Here is a 17,701-nt window from a genome sequence, read left to right on the forward strand (position 1 = left end):
TCTGTTCAATCGGCAGCAGCGTTTCTGTCAGCAAGAGCATGGCAGCAAGGAGACAGGCAGCATGGAGACGGGCAGGGTGTGCTGCCTGTGGGCACGCTGCTCCACAGGCAGCGAGGAGGACCAGGGGGAGGAGGAAGAGGAGGCCGAGGGGAAATCCCACACTGGATTCCTGGAAGCTGATCAGCGCACTCCTGACTGCCCACTTTCTCACAAGGTCAAAGGTTTACAGGATGTGAGTCATGACTCTGCTGAGTGAGGGAGGGAGGAGATGCTGCTCACAGATAAAAAGATGATGATAAACGTCTGGCAGATTAGGAAAAAAAAATCCTGCAGATAAAAACTCTTAACTGTTTTGTGAAGAACTGACAGAGAACAATCTTTAATTACACAGGAAGCAGCCTGGCTTTGCTTCTCCAATATTGATTCTAACAGACCGAAACGTTGGACAGTGAGCGGGACACTAGGCTACCGGAGTCACTCTTGACCAGACCAGGACTCAAACCACTGCCGCCGATCCAAAGACTGCAGTGACTGAATGCTCTCCAGCTGCCTTCCATCAATCAAGATAACATAAATATATTCATTCCATTCCAAATATATCCATTTAAGCTTTTAAAATCACTTATGTTAAAGTATTTAAAAAAAAAAACATAATTATGGCTGTAAAAACCTAACTGCTGTTTTTCATCTTCTTTTCCAGGGTCAAAGATCAGAGAGAACAATGGGCCTCATTAAATGGAAATGGTAAATGGACTGCATTTATATAGCGCTTTTCCATCTGCATCAGACACTCAAAACGCTTTACAATAATCCCTCACATTCACCCTGATGTGAGGGTGCTGCCATACAAGGCGCTCACTATACACCGGGAGCAATAGGGGATTAAAGACCTGAAGAAAATTCTACATCAGATTCATGAATGTGTTCTTAAACTGCAGAATTGTTCACAGCTGTGCTCTTAAATTGAATCCCATCCCCTCGTAAACTTATAGTGCGTACCTGGTGAGCCTTATTAACATATGATTAGCATAGGTAACAGCCCATCAATGCCGTAAAAGGGCATGAGGCTGCATGGCCATGGGCAGACGCAAATTTCATAAAGAGGAAACAAAATGCCAAAAGCAAAAAGCAAATCAATTTCAGTGCAGCAGGCAAAGAGAAAAAAAGTATGGCAGTTCAGAGGTGGAGGTACTGCTGCAGGAAATCAGCCACAGGAAGAAAATTCTATTCAGTAGCCTTAGTGCAGGTTTCACCAACATAAAACAAGAATGGGAGGCTGTCACACATGCAGTGAATGCAGTATTAGTCCATGGGCCAACATAGGTTTACTACCTGTTTTCACACAACAAATAGACATACCCTATAATCACCATTTTTCATAAGGCAAAAACACCAAAATTCTTCACTGAGGTATAAAAGGTCACAGGTTATGCAAATATTGTTGTATTTCAGATAAAATAGCCCAATAACAATGTCTAAAGTATTTGTAGTGCAAAGCAATGTTAAAATGTTGAAATAGAGGTACTCCATAATTGTCCAGTTTCATACTTATCAAAATAGTTGTTGTGTGGGCCGCTGAAGAGGAGGTACTGCTGGCCCACCACCACCAGATGGCGCCCTGCTTGAAGTGCGGGATTCAAGTACGAGAGGGCGTCGGAGCCACTGGGAGTGACAGCTGTCACTTATCATCAGCACCAGCTGTCACTCATCCAACTCATCATCATCACCATCACCATAAAGGCCAGACTGCAACTCCACCTCCTCGCCGAGAAATCAGTTACCAGAAGAGGTAATATTCTCTGCTGTGTCTGAACTTAACACTGACTTATAGTCTGAACTTCTTTGCAGCCGTTTTCCTGTGGGGGTTGCCTTATCTGTGGGATCGGCGTTTGGTGTAATCAGCGACGGCTTCGCTTCACACTCCAACCAGATAAGTGGTTAGACAGGAGCTGCACGAGTGTGTGATTGGAGGTGGAGGTGCTCCCTCCCAAAGGAACACAGACTGTGGAATTACTAAGTGTGCGAACTCACACTCATCTATACTGTTTTTGTTCTCTGCCAGCAGTACCAGGTCTGACAGCTGGAGACGGTGGCCACCTGGGGATCCAGGACTTGGCGGTTCCGGTGTTCTTCAGGTCTGTTGGCGGTGAAGGCTGTGTGGGATCCGGCTCGGTTCTGGACGGACATCTCCTATCCTCAAGCCTGCCCACACGTCACTCAACATATAATTGTCTGTACTACCAAAACTGTATTTGTCTGTATTCCATTGTGCACTTCACAACATTAAATTGTTACTGTTTGGATTATCCATTGCCCGTTCATTTTACGCCCCCTGTTGTGGGTCCATGTTCCTACACTTTCACAACAATAGTTGTCCTTATATAGAAACATTGGCCTATCACTCCCACAGATATGTATGACATACATCAGAATTCATGGTATGAAATTTATCATCTTTTTCATTACAGAAGTTATAAATAATTAACAAAGAAAATCAACAAGTACAATGAACATATAAAAAGAGGTTTATTGAAGTGTGTCACATAAAAATGTTAGAGATGAATTATCTCTCATTTATTAAAGACAAAAGTAGATCTATAAATATGTTTTGCTCTCTTTTAGTAACAAAAATATATTTTATATATACAGTATGGCATTCTTCATATTTCATATATTACAAACAATGTAATATAAAACCTCATCATTCCCATGGTTATAACAAAGAAAAACATTCCCATGGCATTTGGAAAAAACAAAGCATATTGTTAACAGTCTATTTTATACCTAGTTAAACTATCATTTGAAGTCTTAACTGTCTGAATATCAAAATAAATTGCAAATTGCTATATTCTCAACATCACAAACATATTTGAAACTGTACAAACCAGACAATTATGGAGTACCTCTATTTGTTTCATAAAAGGAGATATATTGCAATACTTCAACATTCTTGCAACATTGCATACTTCAACGTGCACGTAAACCCATGTTGGCCCATGGACTATATCCAAAGAAGGACACACAACCGAGGAGGTGAAAAAGAAATTGTTCAATGTAAAATCCAACCCCCCCCCCAAAAAAAACATCTCAAAATCCCAACGGGAGATACAGCAGACTAGAGGGGGAACAGCAGATACCCAAAAGCTGTCCAAGTTGAACAAGTACATCAGGGCCATAATCAAGGAGACAGCACACTCAGGTAGGCTATGGGAAAAATCTAAGTCATTTTATATTTAATTGACTGACCTGGGCCCCAAGGCAATGCTTCCATTCCCTCCTTATGCGGCTGCTACTCCAGCTGATTAATGTTAAAGTGTTGGTACACTGTAAAAACTGAAGTTCACCAGCTGCCTTGAAAATGTGAATTAATTCAACTGAATATCAGTTAATTCACCTTAAAGATAAGCTTAGCTTCAACTCACAATTAGTGAAGACAATGGATAGCTTTAAGTTCAGATTTTGAAAACATATAAACTTGCATCCAATATCCTAAACTTGCCATTATAAGTGGAGTAAATGAGAAGAAATAAGTTCACTTAACTTAATGGGGCTATCATTTTTTTTACAGTGTACATTTAATTTATTTTAATACTAAATTACCAAAATATAACATATCATAATGAACATAGATATCACAGGAATATCACTGCAATATCATATTTTAATGAACTTCACATAAGCAGACAACTCAACCAATATGACATGTTGGCACTGAAATGTGCATAAGAGTACTCCTGAGGGTTTGTAGGATTTGTTCTGGAACACATTCATGAATGCCACAATCTTTATAAAAACTCTGAATGAGGCCCAGTGTTATGTTATCTTTTACTCTTGCTCCTATCTTAGTGCACTTATCTTAAGTAAAGTGACTGCAGCTTCTAACTGAAAAAAAGACATTCACCCTGCCACTTAAGCACAATAACTGTGCATTTAATGAGAAAAGCATGAAACTTCTAGCTTAATTAGTGAATTTCATAAGGGTTTTTCCCTCCAAAATGCGGAGAGAAGTTGGATTTGACTCTGAGGACCTTAAGAGGTCAAATCAAAGATGGCCGCCAGTCCACCATATCTAATGTTCAGACACACTTTGTTTTGGTAGGGGAACAACATTTAAGGTGTCATTTCACACTATATTGGAGATGCCCATTCATTTGGTGATTCTTTTAAATTCACTCAAACAAATACAATCGATCAGAGGTCTTCAACTCATTCCAGAAAGAGCTGAGAGGGTGCAGGTGTTCTTGGCAACCACCCACTCCACCAGGTGATTTCACTAATTTACTGATTCCATCTGCTCAAACTGATGTTGATCAGTGAAATCACCTGGTGGAGTGGGTGGTGGCAAAGAAAACCTACACCCTCTCAGCCCTTTCTGGAATGAGTTGAAGAGCTCTGCAGTAGATACTGTGCAAAAGGGATGGAGGAAGAGAACCATGTGTACCATTGATGCGGTGGTACTGGCTGTGGCTTCTTTCAGCAGGATTACTTCTAATGACCTGTGGGTTACCTTTGGTGTCAGGTCAAGAGTTCGTAAATACCTATTCCCTTAATGGTTGCCACAATCTGCTTTTCCGGCCAGAGAAAAGAAGACTGCCTGGGTACCTAGAAGTCCTTCCCTGAGGTGTCAGATGCTTTTAGTGACCGTGTGCATGCCAAACGAGGTCAGTGAAGGATGAACGTTATTGTTAGAGTGATTTGTAGTGATGATGTATGACCAAACTGATGACATCATGAAACTGATTGATGCCAGGGAACAGCTTTTCACACAAAAATCCAGCTCCAGCGAACATTCCTCCAACATAGGCAACACACAAGCAACACACCAGTTGCCCATCTTGCTGTATGATTGTGAGACTTGGACACTAACCAGTCTTTGAAGGATCAATGGGTAATGCTGGAATGACTTTGCATCAAACGTGTGGGTCCTAAAAAAGACTTGGAGAATTTGTATTACTTGCATTGTGAGGGAGCATCAGCTACGACATTTTGACCATGTGGTCCGTTTCTCTGTGTGTGATCCAGCATGCAGGTGCCTGAGTGTTGAGGACCCCAGTACCTGGAGAAGGCCAAGAGGGTGCCCACGTTTCACCTGGCTGTGAGAGAGGGGTGGTTATTTTGGAGATGTGGGAATGGAATCTGCATCCATGAGGCAATAGTGAAACTTGAACATCGGTAGACCAGTGTACTAAAGTTAATAACCCCTTTTACACATTACATGAGTAAAGCCGAATGACGCAAGAAAAATTCAAATGACAGTCATGAAAAATCGGAGCCACCTCGAATGCCTCGTACAGCTGTCCTCACAACCATTCGGCCACAGCACATGTGCTCTACATTCGCGTGTCGTTCGCACCGGAAACCCATTCGAATGGCATCCAAGATGAGGTCGCACTGCCATCTGATTGTGATCGCAACATTCGCATGGCATGTCATATGTAGGTCAAACAAATCAGCCACAGCTGAGGGGCTGCACGAAATCATTGGCCACATCGAACCCTGGCCAAATGGCGCAATTGAGCCAGCCTTCACACCAGTGGCCAAATAACAGTGAATGGCAGGCATTCCAATGACCCACTCTCAGCTGGAGTCCAAGTGCCACCCACGAACATCCAACACCCCTCATGGGGCACTTAGAAAATGCAGGACCATTCGCATGGCCAGCACAAAGTTAGAGCGCAAGACACCACTTTCGAGCTGCAGTCCAGGTGGCAAAAGCTCAAAGGGTGGTCAGTGTGTTGTGTCCATCCCCAAGCTACACAAATGGCTTGTGAGTGTGTCATCTCCCCACAGCAACACAAATGGCGTGCGAGTGTGTCCCCCCCCCCACACCATGATCCAACATTGTCAAGGTGTGACTGAGGTGGCGAAGGCTCGAATGGTGGCCGGAGTGCAGTGCCATCGCTGTCCAGTGCAGCGCACACATCTGGATAGCTGTCATGTCCATGATGGAACAGCTGACAGCTGTGGAACACCTGTCATGGCATATCCAGCATGACCCGCTAGAGGTGGAATCACCGGCCAGTAGCATACCCACGCCACTACAACAGAGATAAAAATAAAAACCCAGCTGCTCCAGCTACGTGTCACGTCACCAGCGCGCCATCCGACCAGACAGCCACGTCACGTGACATGCAATTACTGATGATCACAGCCCAGGCGCACCCACAGAGTCAGTCAGATGATGCCAATGTACTCGGGTACACCGAAGCTGTCAGATGATCATGACATGATGTTCACCAAGATGATCATCATGTCGTAGCTGATCACTGTGTCATTGCTACGCAAAGCTGGAGAACACATATTGTGCCATGAAGAACACCACCTCTCATCACACCACCGCGATGCACATGTGTGGGCAGACTCTAATGACATGGTGAAAAATAAAAATCTAATCAAATCAATTTTATTTATATAGCACCAAATCACAACAACAGTTGCCCCAAGGCGCTTTATATTGCAAGGCAAAAGCCATACAATAATTACAGAAAAACCCCAACAGTCAAAACGACCCCCTATGAGCAAGCATTTGGCGACGGTGGGAAGGAAAAACTCCCTTTTAACAGGAAGAAACCTCCAGCAGAACCAGGCTCAGGGAGGGGCAGTCTTCTGCTGGGACTGGTTGGGGCTGAGGGGAGAGAACCAGGAAAAAGACATGCCGTGGAAGAGAGCAGAGATCAGTCACTAATGATTAAATGCATAGTGGTGCATACAGAGCAAAAAGAGAAAGAAACACTCAGTGCATCATGGGAACGCCCCAGCAGTCTAAGTCTATAGCAGCATAACTAAGGGATGGTTCAGGATCACCTGATCCAGCCCTAACTATAAGCTTTAGCAAAAAGGAAAGTTTTAAGCCTAATCTTAAAAGTAGAGAGGGTGTCTGTCTCCCTGATCCGAATTGGGAGCTGGTTCCACAGGAGAGGCGCCTGAAAGCTGAAGGCTCTGCCTCCCATTCTACTCTTAAAAACCCTAGGAACTACAAGTAAGCCTGCAGTCTGAGAGCAAAGCACTCTATTGGGGTGATATGGTACTAAGAGGTCCCTAAGATAAGATGGGACCTGATTATTCAAAACCTTATAAGTAAGAAGAAGAATTTTAAATTCTATTCTAGAATTAACAGGAAGCCAATGAAGAGAGGCCAATATGGGTGAAATATGCTCTCTCCTTCTAGTCCCCGTCAGTACTCTAGCTGCAGCATTTTGAATTAACTGAAGGCTTTTCAGGGAATTTTTAGGACAACCTGATAATAACGAATTACAATAGTCCAGCCTAGAGGAAATAAATGCATGACACAGCTGTTTTTGCATGCATGACATGCAAAAACAGCTCAACTTTCCACTGCACCTCGCGTGACACATGATCACAAGGTCCACATGGTCCATCCATCATGTGAGAGCCTGACTGAAAGCCTCACTGACAGATCAGCATGGGCAACTCATTTTCCCCACATCCTGGAACTGTGAGCTCACTCATGTGAGTGCTTTGCTGCTTCGGACAGGTGGGCATATTGTACCATGAAGAACATCACCTGTCAACACTCCACCTCAATGCACATGTGTCAGCATGCTCTCATGACATGGTAAAAAATAAAAACACATATCACCTTTGGAACGCATTCAACTGTGCTTCAGTGCACACTGCAGACACCATCAGCCAGGCTGCCCCATGTGAAAATATCCACCTGATCATGTGAATGGCCAGCTGGCAAGCCAAATGTCATGTCCACCATGTGAGTTATAGTCCACATGACATGATGTGTTCATGATATGAGCGCATCAATTCATTCATGTCAGTTTATTAATTCCTTGTGTACATCCATGGCCATCGTTCATGAACATAAAGGAACAGAAGGATGATAATTCTTATATTGTCTTTCTGTTCTTTATAATAGGAATTAAATATTTTAACAAACAAAATGAAATCAATTTCAATTTTTCAATTTCAATTTCAATTTATTTTTATTTATATAGCGCCAAATCACAACAGAGTTGCCTCAAAACACTTCACACAGGTAAGGTCTAACCTTACCAACCCCCAGAGCAGCAGTGGTAAGGAAAAACTCCCTCTGAGGAAGAAACCTCAAGCAGACCAGACTCAAAGGGGTGACCCCCCTGCTTGGGCCAATGCTACAAACATAAGTTACAGAACAATTCACAGAACAATTCACGGACGAATATACAAGAAATGCTATTGGCGCACAGGACAGGATGGTCGCCAACACAAATACAACTCCCATCTCTGGATGAAGCTGCACCTTAAACAGAGAGAAAAAACAGAATCAGGCATCAGAAAGACAAAAAAATACTGTATAATTTGTCAGCATTAAACAACAAGAAAAACAGAAGAAATACTAAGGTGATCGCGGCCACTAGCCTAAACTTCACTAAAAGACCCAGAATTTAGGTAAAGTTGAGGCCACGGCCGCTCCAATTACTAATAAATGAATTAAAAGAGTAAAACGCATGTACCAGTATGCTAGCCATATGAAAGGGAAAATAAGTGCGTCTTAAGTCTGGACTTGAAAGTCTCCACAGAATCTGACTGGTTTATTGACGCAGGGAGATCATTCCACAGAACAGGGGCATGATAAGAGAAAGCTCTATGACCTGCAGACTTCTTATTCACCTTAGGGACACAAAGTAGTCCTGCACCCTGAGAACGGAAAGCCCGGGCCGGTACGTAAGGTTTAATTAGGACAGCTAGGTAGGGAGGTGCCAGTCCATGAATAATTTTATAGGTTAGTAGCAGAACCTTAAAATCTGATCTCACTGGGACAGGAAGTCAGTGAAGGGATGCCAAAATGGGTGTAATGTGGTTATACTTTCTGCTTTGTGTCAAAAGTCTGGCTGCAGCATTTTGAACCAATTGGAGACCCCTAATGCTAGACTGCGGTAAACCAGAAAATAGAACATTGCGGTAGTCCAATCTAGAAGAGATAAATGCATGAATCAGGGTGTCAGCATCAGCCATAGACAGGATGGGACGAATCTTCGCTATATTTTGCAGGTGGAAGAAAGCAGTCCTCATAATATTTCTAATGTGGAGGCCAAAGGACAATGAAGGATCAAAAATCCAGACTCAGACACTCAGACACCACAGTCCTCCACTGTAAATCAATACTACACTTTTTTTTCTTTTTTTTTACACGTGTGCAGTATTCCTTTATAAATTGGTTGAGGAGGATGAATGTTCATCTTTGGACATTCCACAATCTGTGTAGGTGGACGTCTTTCCACCACTCCCTGTGGAACTGTGATTGTCCCTGTATTCAAAGTTTCGACAGTTTCCTTCTCTGAGTCCTTCAGTCCCATGTCAAAATCACATTCAAAATGATTACCCACATCATTGTCTGAGTTTACATGCCTTTTCCTGTTTTCTAACATCTGATTTACATGTTTCTTAATACACATACCATCCACAGACACCGTGTACGTCGCAGGACCCAGAACTCGAGTAACTTCTCTGTTTGCCCATGTAGCTTCTGACAAGTACAGCTTGACCCACAGAGAATTCTCTGAGTCTCCCTTTTGCATGGGACTGTTTCTGAGCAAGGAAATATTGGACCTTTTCACAGAATCTTGGTTTCAGCAAAGACAACCTGATGTGAACCTTTCTTTTCAAGAACAGTTCTGCTGGTGTTTTCCCATGTGTTACATGTGACATATTTCAATACACAAACAAGAACTTTACAATACATTCTTGCAGTGTCTTAGCACCAAGTTCTCGACTTTTAGCTAAGGACCACTTAAAATTTTGCACCAGCCTCTCAGCCAATCCATTTGAAGCTGGATGATATGTTGGAGTTTTGCCATGCTTGGTTGTATTCAACTTCAGGAATGTCTCAAATTCGTTTGCAATGAATTGAGGTCTGTTCTAAGTTGCCACCTCCTTGGGCAACTCAAAGCGGAAAACAAGTTTCTCAAAACCTTGTTTTGCACGTGGCAGTAGTCTGCATATGGATGATTTTTGGCCATCTGGTGTATGTATCCATCACTACCAAGAACATTTGACCATTGGGTTCTGCAAAATCAAGGTGAATTCTTTCCCATGGATCTGAAGCCCATTTCCACATATGTACTGGAGCTGTAGCTGGTACACTATGCTGATGCTTACAGATTTCACAGTGATTAACCTCAGTTTCAACATTGTCATCAAATGTTGGCCACCATAATAAGCTTCTAGCCAAGGACTTCATTTTTACCATGCCCCAATGATGACCATGTGGTTCTGCAAGTAACCTGTTTTGCAAAATTTCTGGAACGATTACTCGGAATCCCCAAAGTAAACAGTCATCTTCCAAAGTCAGATCAAATTTTCGTCTCAAATATGGCTGAATGCTTTCATCAGTCACGTGATTTGGTCACCCTGACAAAACATACTATTTCACTTTCGCCGGTGTTGGATCTTTTTCAGTTTCACATGCAATCTGCTTCACTGTGATAGGCAGACTATCTAGGTATGAAACTCAAAATACTGGAATTGACCTTGGAAAATTTTCATCTGCAATTGGCAGTCTGGATAATGCATCTGCATTTCCATGTTGTTTTGATCATTTGTACCAGATCTCTTAAGAATAGGCAGCTAAAATTACCATCTTGTGGTGTCTGAGTGTGACCGCCTCTAGTGGTCACACTCAGACACCACAGGAGACACTGACTTGACCAGAAGTTGAGTGAGCTCCTGGACCAGATGGTGGGTGACAACAGCACCAGGACTAATCGGCCGCGACAAAAAGCTAACAGAAGGCAGGAAAGCTGGAGGCACAAGAAATAGAGTCGTCAGAAACCAGAGAAAAACAGAGTCACAATGAAATATCGAAGGAGTAATCACAGAGAAAAACTGAGGCCAGGTTCCACGCAGGCAGAGCTGAGTTTCTGGCGACTGTGAAGAGACATGTTTATAACAGGTGGCATTGATTGCGAACAGGTGGGACAATCAGCTTCATCATGGCCACCTGGAAACACAGAAAGGGAGGGGAAGCAGAGCAGACTCCAAGGCAGCACAACAGTCCTCCCCCCCATGAGAGCCCCCAAGTGGATGGGCTCAATAGAAATCCATTTAGAAGAACTAGGTCCACTGAGGCCAGGTTATCTCTTGGTTTTATTCTTCCTGTCAAACCAACCTGGACTCGGTGGCTCCATTAAAAACCAGGCAGCCGAGGGATAAACTTGAGCCTTGGTTTAATAGCAGAACTTGTGTTATCAGGTGTCTCTTCAAATTTTAAAAGACTCAGTTTGAGTCTGTGACTCTTTCACTTTTATGTGGTTGCCCATATCAAATCTTCAGTTTTCCCCCATGATCACTGTCCCTCCACAATTTTTTAAAGAAATTTTAACTATAGGGTAGTCTGTTCTAGTCAGTCTGTCCTCTGGTGTGGTTCCTGCGAATTTTAAACATGCCACTGCTTAAGAAACCTGGCCTTGATCACACTGTGCTGGCTAACTGTAGCCCTATTTCCAAGCTGCCTTTTCTTTCTAAGGTTTTAGGGAAAATTGTTTTTTGTCAATTGAAGCAATTTTTAGAAGTTTTATGTAGGTTTTTCAGTCAGGTAATAAAACCCTTCATAGCACAGAGTCTGCTTTAATAAGGGTTTTTAATGGCATCTTTCTTGCGTGTGATTCTGGCAACCACATTGTTTTGGTTTTGCTTGATTTAACTGCTAATTATCGAAGCTAATGTCTTCATTATCGGATTAGCTTTTCTGATAACTCTGAAAACCATCAGCGGACTAAATATCTTCCGATAAATTTTGGTCTGATAAATTTTACGCTACTAACATATTTTTGCAGATGGGTGAACAAAACTTAACAGTTACAAACTTTTATGAAGTCTGAAATGTTGAGTACCTAACTGTTAAATGTTTTGTAATAAATGTACAGTTCTATCCTCTGCAAACAGAGGAGAGCTGGTTCCAGAAGAAACCACTCTATCCTCTACAAGCAAAGAAGAACTGGTCACAGAAAAGGAGAAAAGGAAAAAAAAAAAAGACAATTTCTTTTGACACCTTACTGATGCGTTGGCAATATCACCCAAGCCATCCAGAGGCATACAATTTTAACTTATGGTTAGAATTTTAACCAAACTAATTTCGGACAAGTTATTTAAATTAATGTCATTTCTGAAGTTTTATAAAGTGGAAATATCAGATATATGTTTTAGTTTTAAAGTAATGCACTAATTTTGAAGTGTGGACATGCTGTGTCCAGGTGCATTATGGGTAATCTCAGTACATTCACGACAGAAGAAATGCATTTGAGACGCTTTGTTCAGGCGCCACAGGGACAACAGCATTAAACCCTTTGTATATTGTGCCTAAAACTCTCGTCAATATATTCTCTGGGTTTATAGACGTTGTGATTGTGTTTTATGTAAAAATGCCAGAAGAAGCGCAGGTTGCTTCTCCATTATTTTCAACTGGAATCATTGCAATCACTTCCTGTTTGCTCTTTAGAGTCCTGCTTATGTCAAACACTGTCTGTCGTCTTTGTTCCAGAGTAATACATATAAGTGTCAGGGCTGAGCAGAGGCGAGGCACAGACAGAGGCTGGACACAAATGCAGGCTCTCAAACAGGACGTATGAGTAAAAGGATGGTCTTTATTACTGGCAGGGGTTCGGCAACAGGAAGACAGTCCGCGGAGCAAAAGTACCAGACAAGGACAAGACAGAGGATGTGGTCAAAAATTAGCAGGGTCAGTACACGAGCAAACTGGGTTTTCAGAGCCGAGGCAAAAACAGGGTCAGGTAAACAGAGCAGAATCAAAACATGGCTAGAGCAAAAACAGAATGAGACAAAGCGCTGGTAAGTGATGAACATCATCGATAAACGAGCAGTGAGGGAATGAACAGATGCAGTTTAAATAAAGAAGGCGGTGACACGAAAACAAGGTGCACTTGAGGACGAAGGATCTGGAAAGGGGGGCGTGGCTGGCAGATGAGGAACAGGTGCAAGAGAGTGAGAGAGGAAGACGCAATGCAGGCAAACCAAAAGAACTAAGTGACTGGAAAATTAACAGAGAAAAATGAGATGTGCTTAAGGCAGAAAATAATAAACGTGAGCAAAACAAAAGGGGAAAAAACAGGAGATAATGTGACGAAGCAAAGTGGAAAACCAGGAGATCAATAATAATAAACATAGAACTGGAACAGAACTGACACTGAATAAAATATAGAAATAAATGCAGTGACAATACAAAATACTAATAAGAAATAAATCACAAAGAACATAATCAAATACTAAACACTGAAGATGAACAATAAGCAAAACCTGTGACAAAGCATAATGGAAAGAATGTGAAAAGCTGAAGTAATATACATGACTAATAAAATAAAAGATGACCAAGAATGAAACTAGTGACAAAGAAAAGCAATGAATGACTAAACCAAAAATGCAATACATGAAAACCAAGACCAGGAACACAGAATAGTACATAAACATGAATAATCAGAAACAGACAAGAAAGAAAAAAACAAGCGGCCAAGCATAAAAACAAAGTCAAGAATGGGCTAAACTGAAAGAAAAGAAAAGGGAACGAAGACAGGAACCCAAATAGGACAAAAGCATGACAATAAGATGTTTGAGATTCATTTTGCGTTTATTAAATTCCACACAGCTTAAATGGAGCAGACACGGATTATCTGGAATTTTGTTTTGGCAAGTTTTCACGGTCTCGTCTGCCATCTACTGGCTAGTAGTGTTCATGGCAGTGTGAGCGTCTGGACACCTGTAGATGGCAGGTTATATCAGACGGTTGTCGATCACAACTTGACTTTTTGGCTTTTGCAAATGCCTTTTTTTTTCAAATAAAAAAAGGCATATTTTACAAAACCATATTTACATATAAATACCAACACACACCTCACATTAAGGTACTGGTTTGTACATAGAATGAATGAGTCAACCAATCAGTGTTAGCGGAGGCTCATTTACTCATAATCCCTTTGGCATCTGTCTGTGTTTGTTACAAAACTTCAGAATTAGTGCATTATTTAAAATGAAAAGATATGTGTTATATTTTAACTTTGTACAAATGACAGAACTGACATTAATGGAGTTATTCTATCCAGATTCATTTTATGATTTTAAATCAAAACCATAAGTCAAAACTACTTTATTTTCCAAGATCTCTGCCTCACTGCAGTACTGCTTGTTTTTTTTGTGTGTGTGTGTGTGTGTGTGTGTGTGTGTGTGTGTGTGTGTGTGTGTGTGTGTGTGTGTGTGTGTGTGTGTGTGTGTGTGTGTGTGTGTGTGTGTGTGTTAAAACTCAAAATCAGCTTGTTAGTAGTTGCAAGTGTACCGGAAGCAATACTGAAAGTTATCGGTTAGCTGTAGCTTACGATAAATGTTTGGGTGGTTTATTGGTTTAGCTTTATAAAAGATAACTTTTCAATTAGCTGATTAGCTTTTATCGAAGCTACGTTTTTGGTTAGCTGTGCCCACCACTGGGTATGCCTAGAGGACATTACAGCTTGGTTGGCCTTGAACTTTTTAAATTTTAATGAAACAAAAATAGAGGTGATTGTGTTTGATCCAGTGGCCCCCGTGAGTCCTCCTCCATTGCCTTAGGACCTTTGCAGGCTTAGTTTAGACCCGTTCGTAATGCTCTTGGTGGACAGTGATTTGAAACTGAACAGCCAAATTAAAGCTGTGGTTAAGTCCAGTTTTTATCATTTTCTGTGGTAGCCAAGTGGTTAGTGTGCTTGGTTTCAGTGCGGAAGCTTCCCGGTGCAAATCCCACCCCTGCCACATTTCTCTATGCAATGTGGAGTTGCATCAGGAAGGGCATCCGGTGTAAAACCTGTGCCAATTCACCATGCAGATACACCTTAGATTTGCTCTGGCGACCCCGAGTGCAAACAAGGGAGCAGCCAAAGGGACTTACTTTTAGCAACTGTGAAATCTTTTTTGTCCAGACAGCACTTTGAGACAGTGATCCATGCTTTTATTTCGTCTTGGCTGGATTATTGTAATGCACTTTATGTGGGAGTCAGTCGTTACTTTCGCGTCTGTAGTTGGTTCAAAATGCTGCTGCACAACTTTTGACAGGAACTCATATATCTCCTGTGTTGGCCTCACTTCATTGGCTGCCTGTATGTTTTAGGGTCCATTTTAAAATTCTTATGCTCATTTTTAAATCTCTTCACAGTATTGCCCCACCTTCTCTAACCCTAACCCTAACTTCTCTGAGCTTCTTCATCCTTATGTACCATCTCGGTCTCTCAGGTCAGCTGACCAGCTGCTCCTGGAAGTACCGAGATCCAGAAGGAAGCTCAGAGGGGTCAGGGCCTTCTCTATTGCTGCTCCTAAATTATGGAACAGCTTGCCCTTGTCTGTGAGAAAGTCCCCTTCATTGCCAATTTTTAAAGTTAATTTAAAAACCTATTTTTTTATCCTTGGCTTTTGGCCTCAGTGAGACTTAGTTTTTAAATTGTACTTCTTATTTATTTATTTAAATGTGTTTTAATGGATGTTTTAGTGGACAGCACTGTGTCAGCAGTGGCTGTGTTAAAGTGCTTTATAAATAAAGTTATGGTATGGTATGGTAGGTGTTGTGTGGGCCGCTGAAGAGGAGGTACTGCTGGCCCACCACCACCAGTCGGCGCCCTGCTTGGAGTGCGGGCTTCAAGCATGAGAGGGCGCCGAGACAGAGAGTGACAGCTGTCACTCATTTACACCAGCTGTCACCAATCACCAACGTCCCTACAAAAGCCGGATTATTACTCCACCTCCTCGCCGAGAAATCAACTACCGTCGAAGGTAATTCTCTGCTGTGATTAAGTGTTAACTAATTGTTCTGTGTGCAGCCGTATTCCTGAGGATTCAGTGTTTTTGGATTGGCATGCAGTGAGAGTCTGCGACGTCTTCGCCTCTCACTCCATCCAAGGAGGCACTGTCAGGAGCTGCACGGGTGACTTTGTATCGGAGGTGGAGGTTTTCCCTCCTGGATCTGGAGAAGTGAAGGATTGAAGAGGTGAAGGATTACTGGGTGTGTGGATACACACTCACCATTAACTCACCATTAACTGTTTTTCATCTTCTGCCAGCAGTACCAGGGTCTGCAACAGAAGACGGTGACCACCTGGGGACTCAGGACTTGGCGGCTCCGGTGTTCTTCAGGCCATTGGTGGTGGAAGCTGTGTGGGTCCTGGCTCTCCGATCGCCAGAGGTCTCCTATCTTCGAGCCTGCCCGCACGTCACCTTGTGTTTAATTGGCATTATCTTTGTCTGTATCCAGTTGTGCGTTTCACAACATTAAATTGTTACTCTTTGTCTTATCCATTGTCCGTTCATTTGCGCCCCCTGTTGCGGGTCCGTGTTACGACACCTTCCCAACAGTAGGTTCCACGCAGGCAGAGCTGAGTTTCTGATGAATGTGAAGAGGCACAACTGGGGTTTATAACAGGTATCATTGATTGCAAACAGGTGGGACAATCAGCTCTGTGACACAGCTCCATAACAGCTGCCTGGAAACACAGAAAGGGAGGGGGAGCAGAGCAGACACCAAGGCAGCACAACAGTACCCCCACTCAATGGGAGCCCACAGGTGACCTACGAGGCCAGCACGGCTGGGCCCAATAAAAGTCCATGAGAAGGAACGTGTCCAGAATGAGGCCCTGCAAAGCCCAGGAGTGCTCCTCAGGTCTAAAACCCTCCCAGTCCACCAGATACTGGAAACCCTGGCCTGGCACTGCACGTCCAAAATCCAGTGCACAGTCCATGCCGGATAGCCATCCATGAGCCAGGCAGGAGGAGGGGGATCCGTAGCAACCCAGGCAGACAGAGCCTGACCGCAGTTGGGCTGATGATTCAGTCGATCACGTAAGACCCATGATACCTCGGTGCCAATTTCCTTGCTTCTGCCTTGAGTTGGACGTCCTTGGCTGAGAGCCACACCTCCTGGCTCGGCTGGTATTGGGGGGCCAGGATTCTGAGCCAGTCTGTATGGCGTGTGGTCTGGTCCCTCATCTGGAGCAGAGCAGAAGAGGCAGTCCTTCACTCCCGTCGACACTGCCAAAGGTGGGCCTGAAGAGAGATAATATTCTTGAGCTGGGAACAAAGGAGGTTAATAACCCAGAGAGCACTGAAATGGTGAAAGTCCAGTTGCTGAGCTCACCTGTGAGTTATGAGCGTATTCCATCCACAGCAGCTGAATGCTCTAGGAACATGGGTGTGAGGACGTAATGCAACGGAGGTTGGTCTCAAGTTCTTGATTAGCTCCTTCTGCCTATCCGTTGGTCTGGGGATGAAATCTCGACAAGAGACTGACCGAAGGCCCCGAGCGCTGAGCAGAAGTTCCTCCAAACTTGCGATGTGAACTATGTCCATCATGATGTCTAACGGGATGGCATGCAGCCAAAACCCATGGTGGACTAGGAGGTCGGCAGTCTCCTGAGCAGATGGCAGTTTAGGCTGGGCCACTAAGTGTGCCGTTTTGGAGAATCGGTCCACGATGGTGAGGATGGTATTCATGCCCTTGGAGGTGAGACGCCCAGTGATGAATTCCAGGCAAACCAAGGGCAACCAGAAATGGGCAGTGGATGGAGTAGTCCGGAAAGTGGCTGGTGAGAGGGCTTACTCCTGGCACAGATGGTGCAAGCCTTGATGTAGTCCCACACATCTGCCTGAACTGAGGGCCACCAGAAGTGTTGTTGGAGCAGATGGAGGGTTCTCTGAGTACCAGGATGACAGGTGAACTTGGAATTAT

General features: G+C 43.2%; 1 long non-coding RNA gene across 1 annotated transcript; it reads left to right on the forward strand.

Moving 5' to 3' along the window:
• Positions 1 to 1,055: 1,055 nt before the first annotated feature.
• On the forward strand, positions 1,056 to 3,589 carry LOC117511604. Its single transcript, XR_004560992.1, has 2 exons — positions 1,056 to 1,246; positions 3,445 to 3,589. It is a non-coding gene; the product is annotated as an uncharacterized LOC117511604 (long non-coding RNA).
• The last annotated feature ends 14,112 nt before the right edge of the window (positions 3,590 to 17,701 follow it).

This window comes from Thalassophryne amazonica, chromosome 6, assembly GCF_902500255.1.
Source record: "Thalassophryne amazonica chromosome 6, fThaAma1.1, whole genome shotgun sequence".
NCBI classification, from domain to species: Eukaryota; Metazoa; Chordata; class Actinopteri; order Batrachoidiformes; family Batrachoididae; genus Thalassophryne; species Thalassophryne amazonica.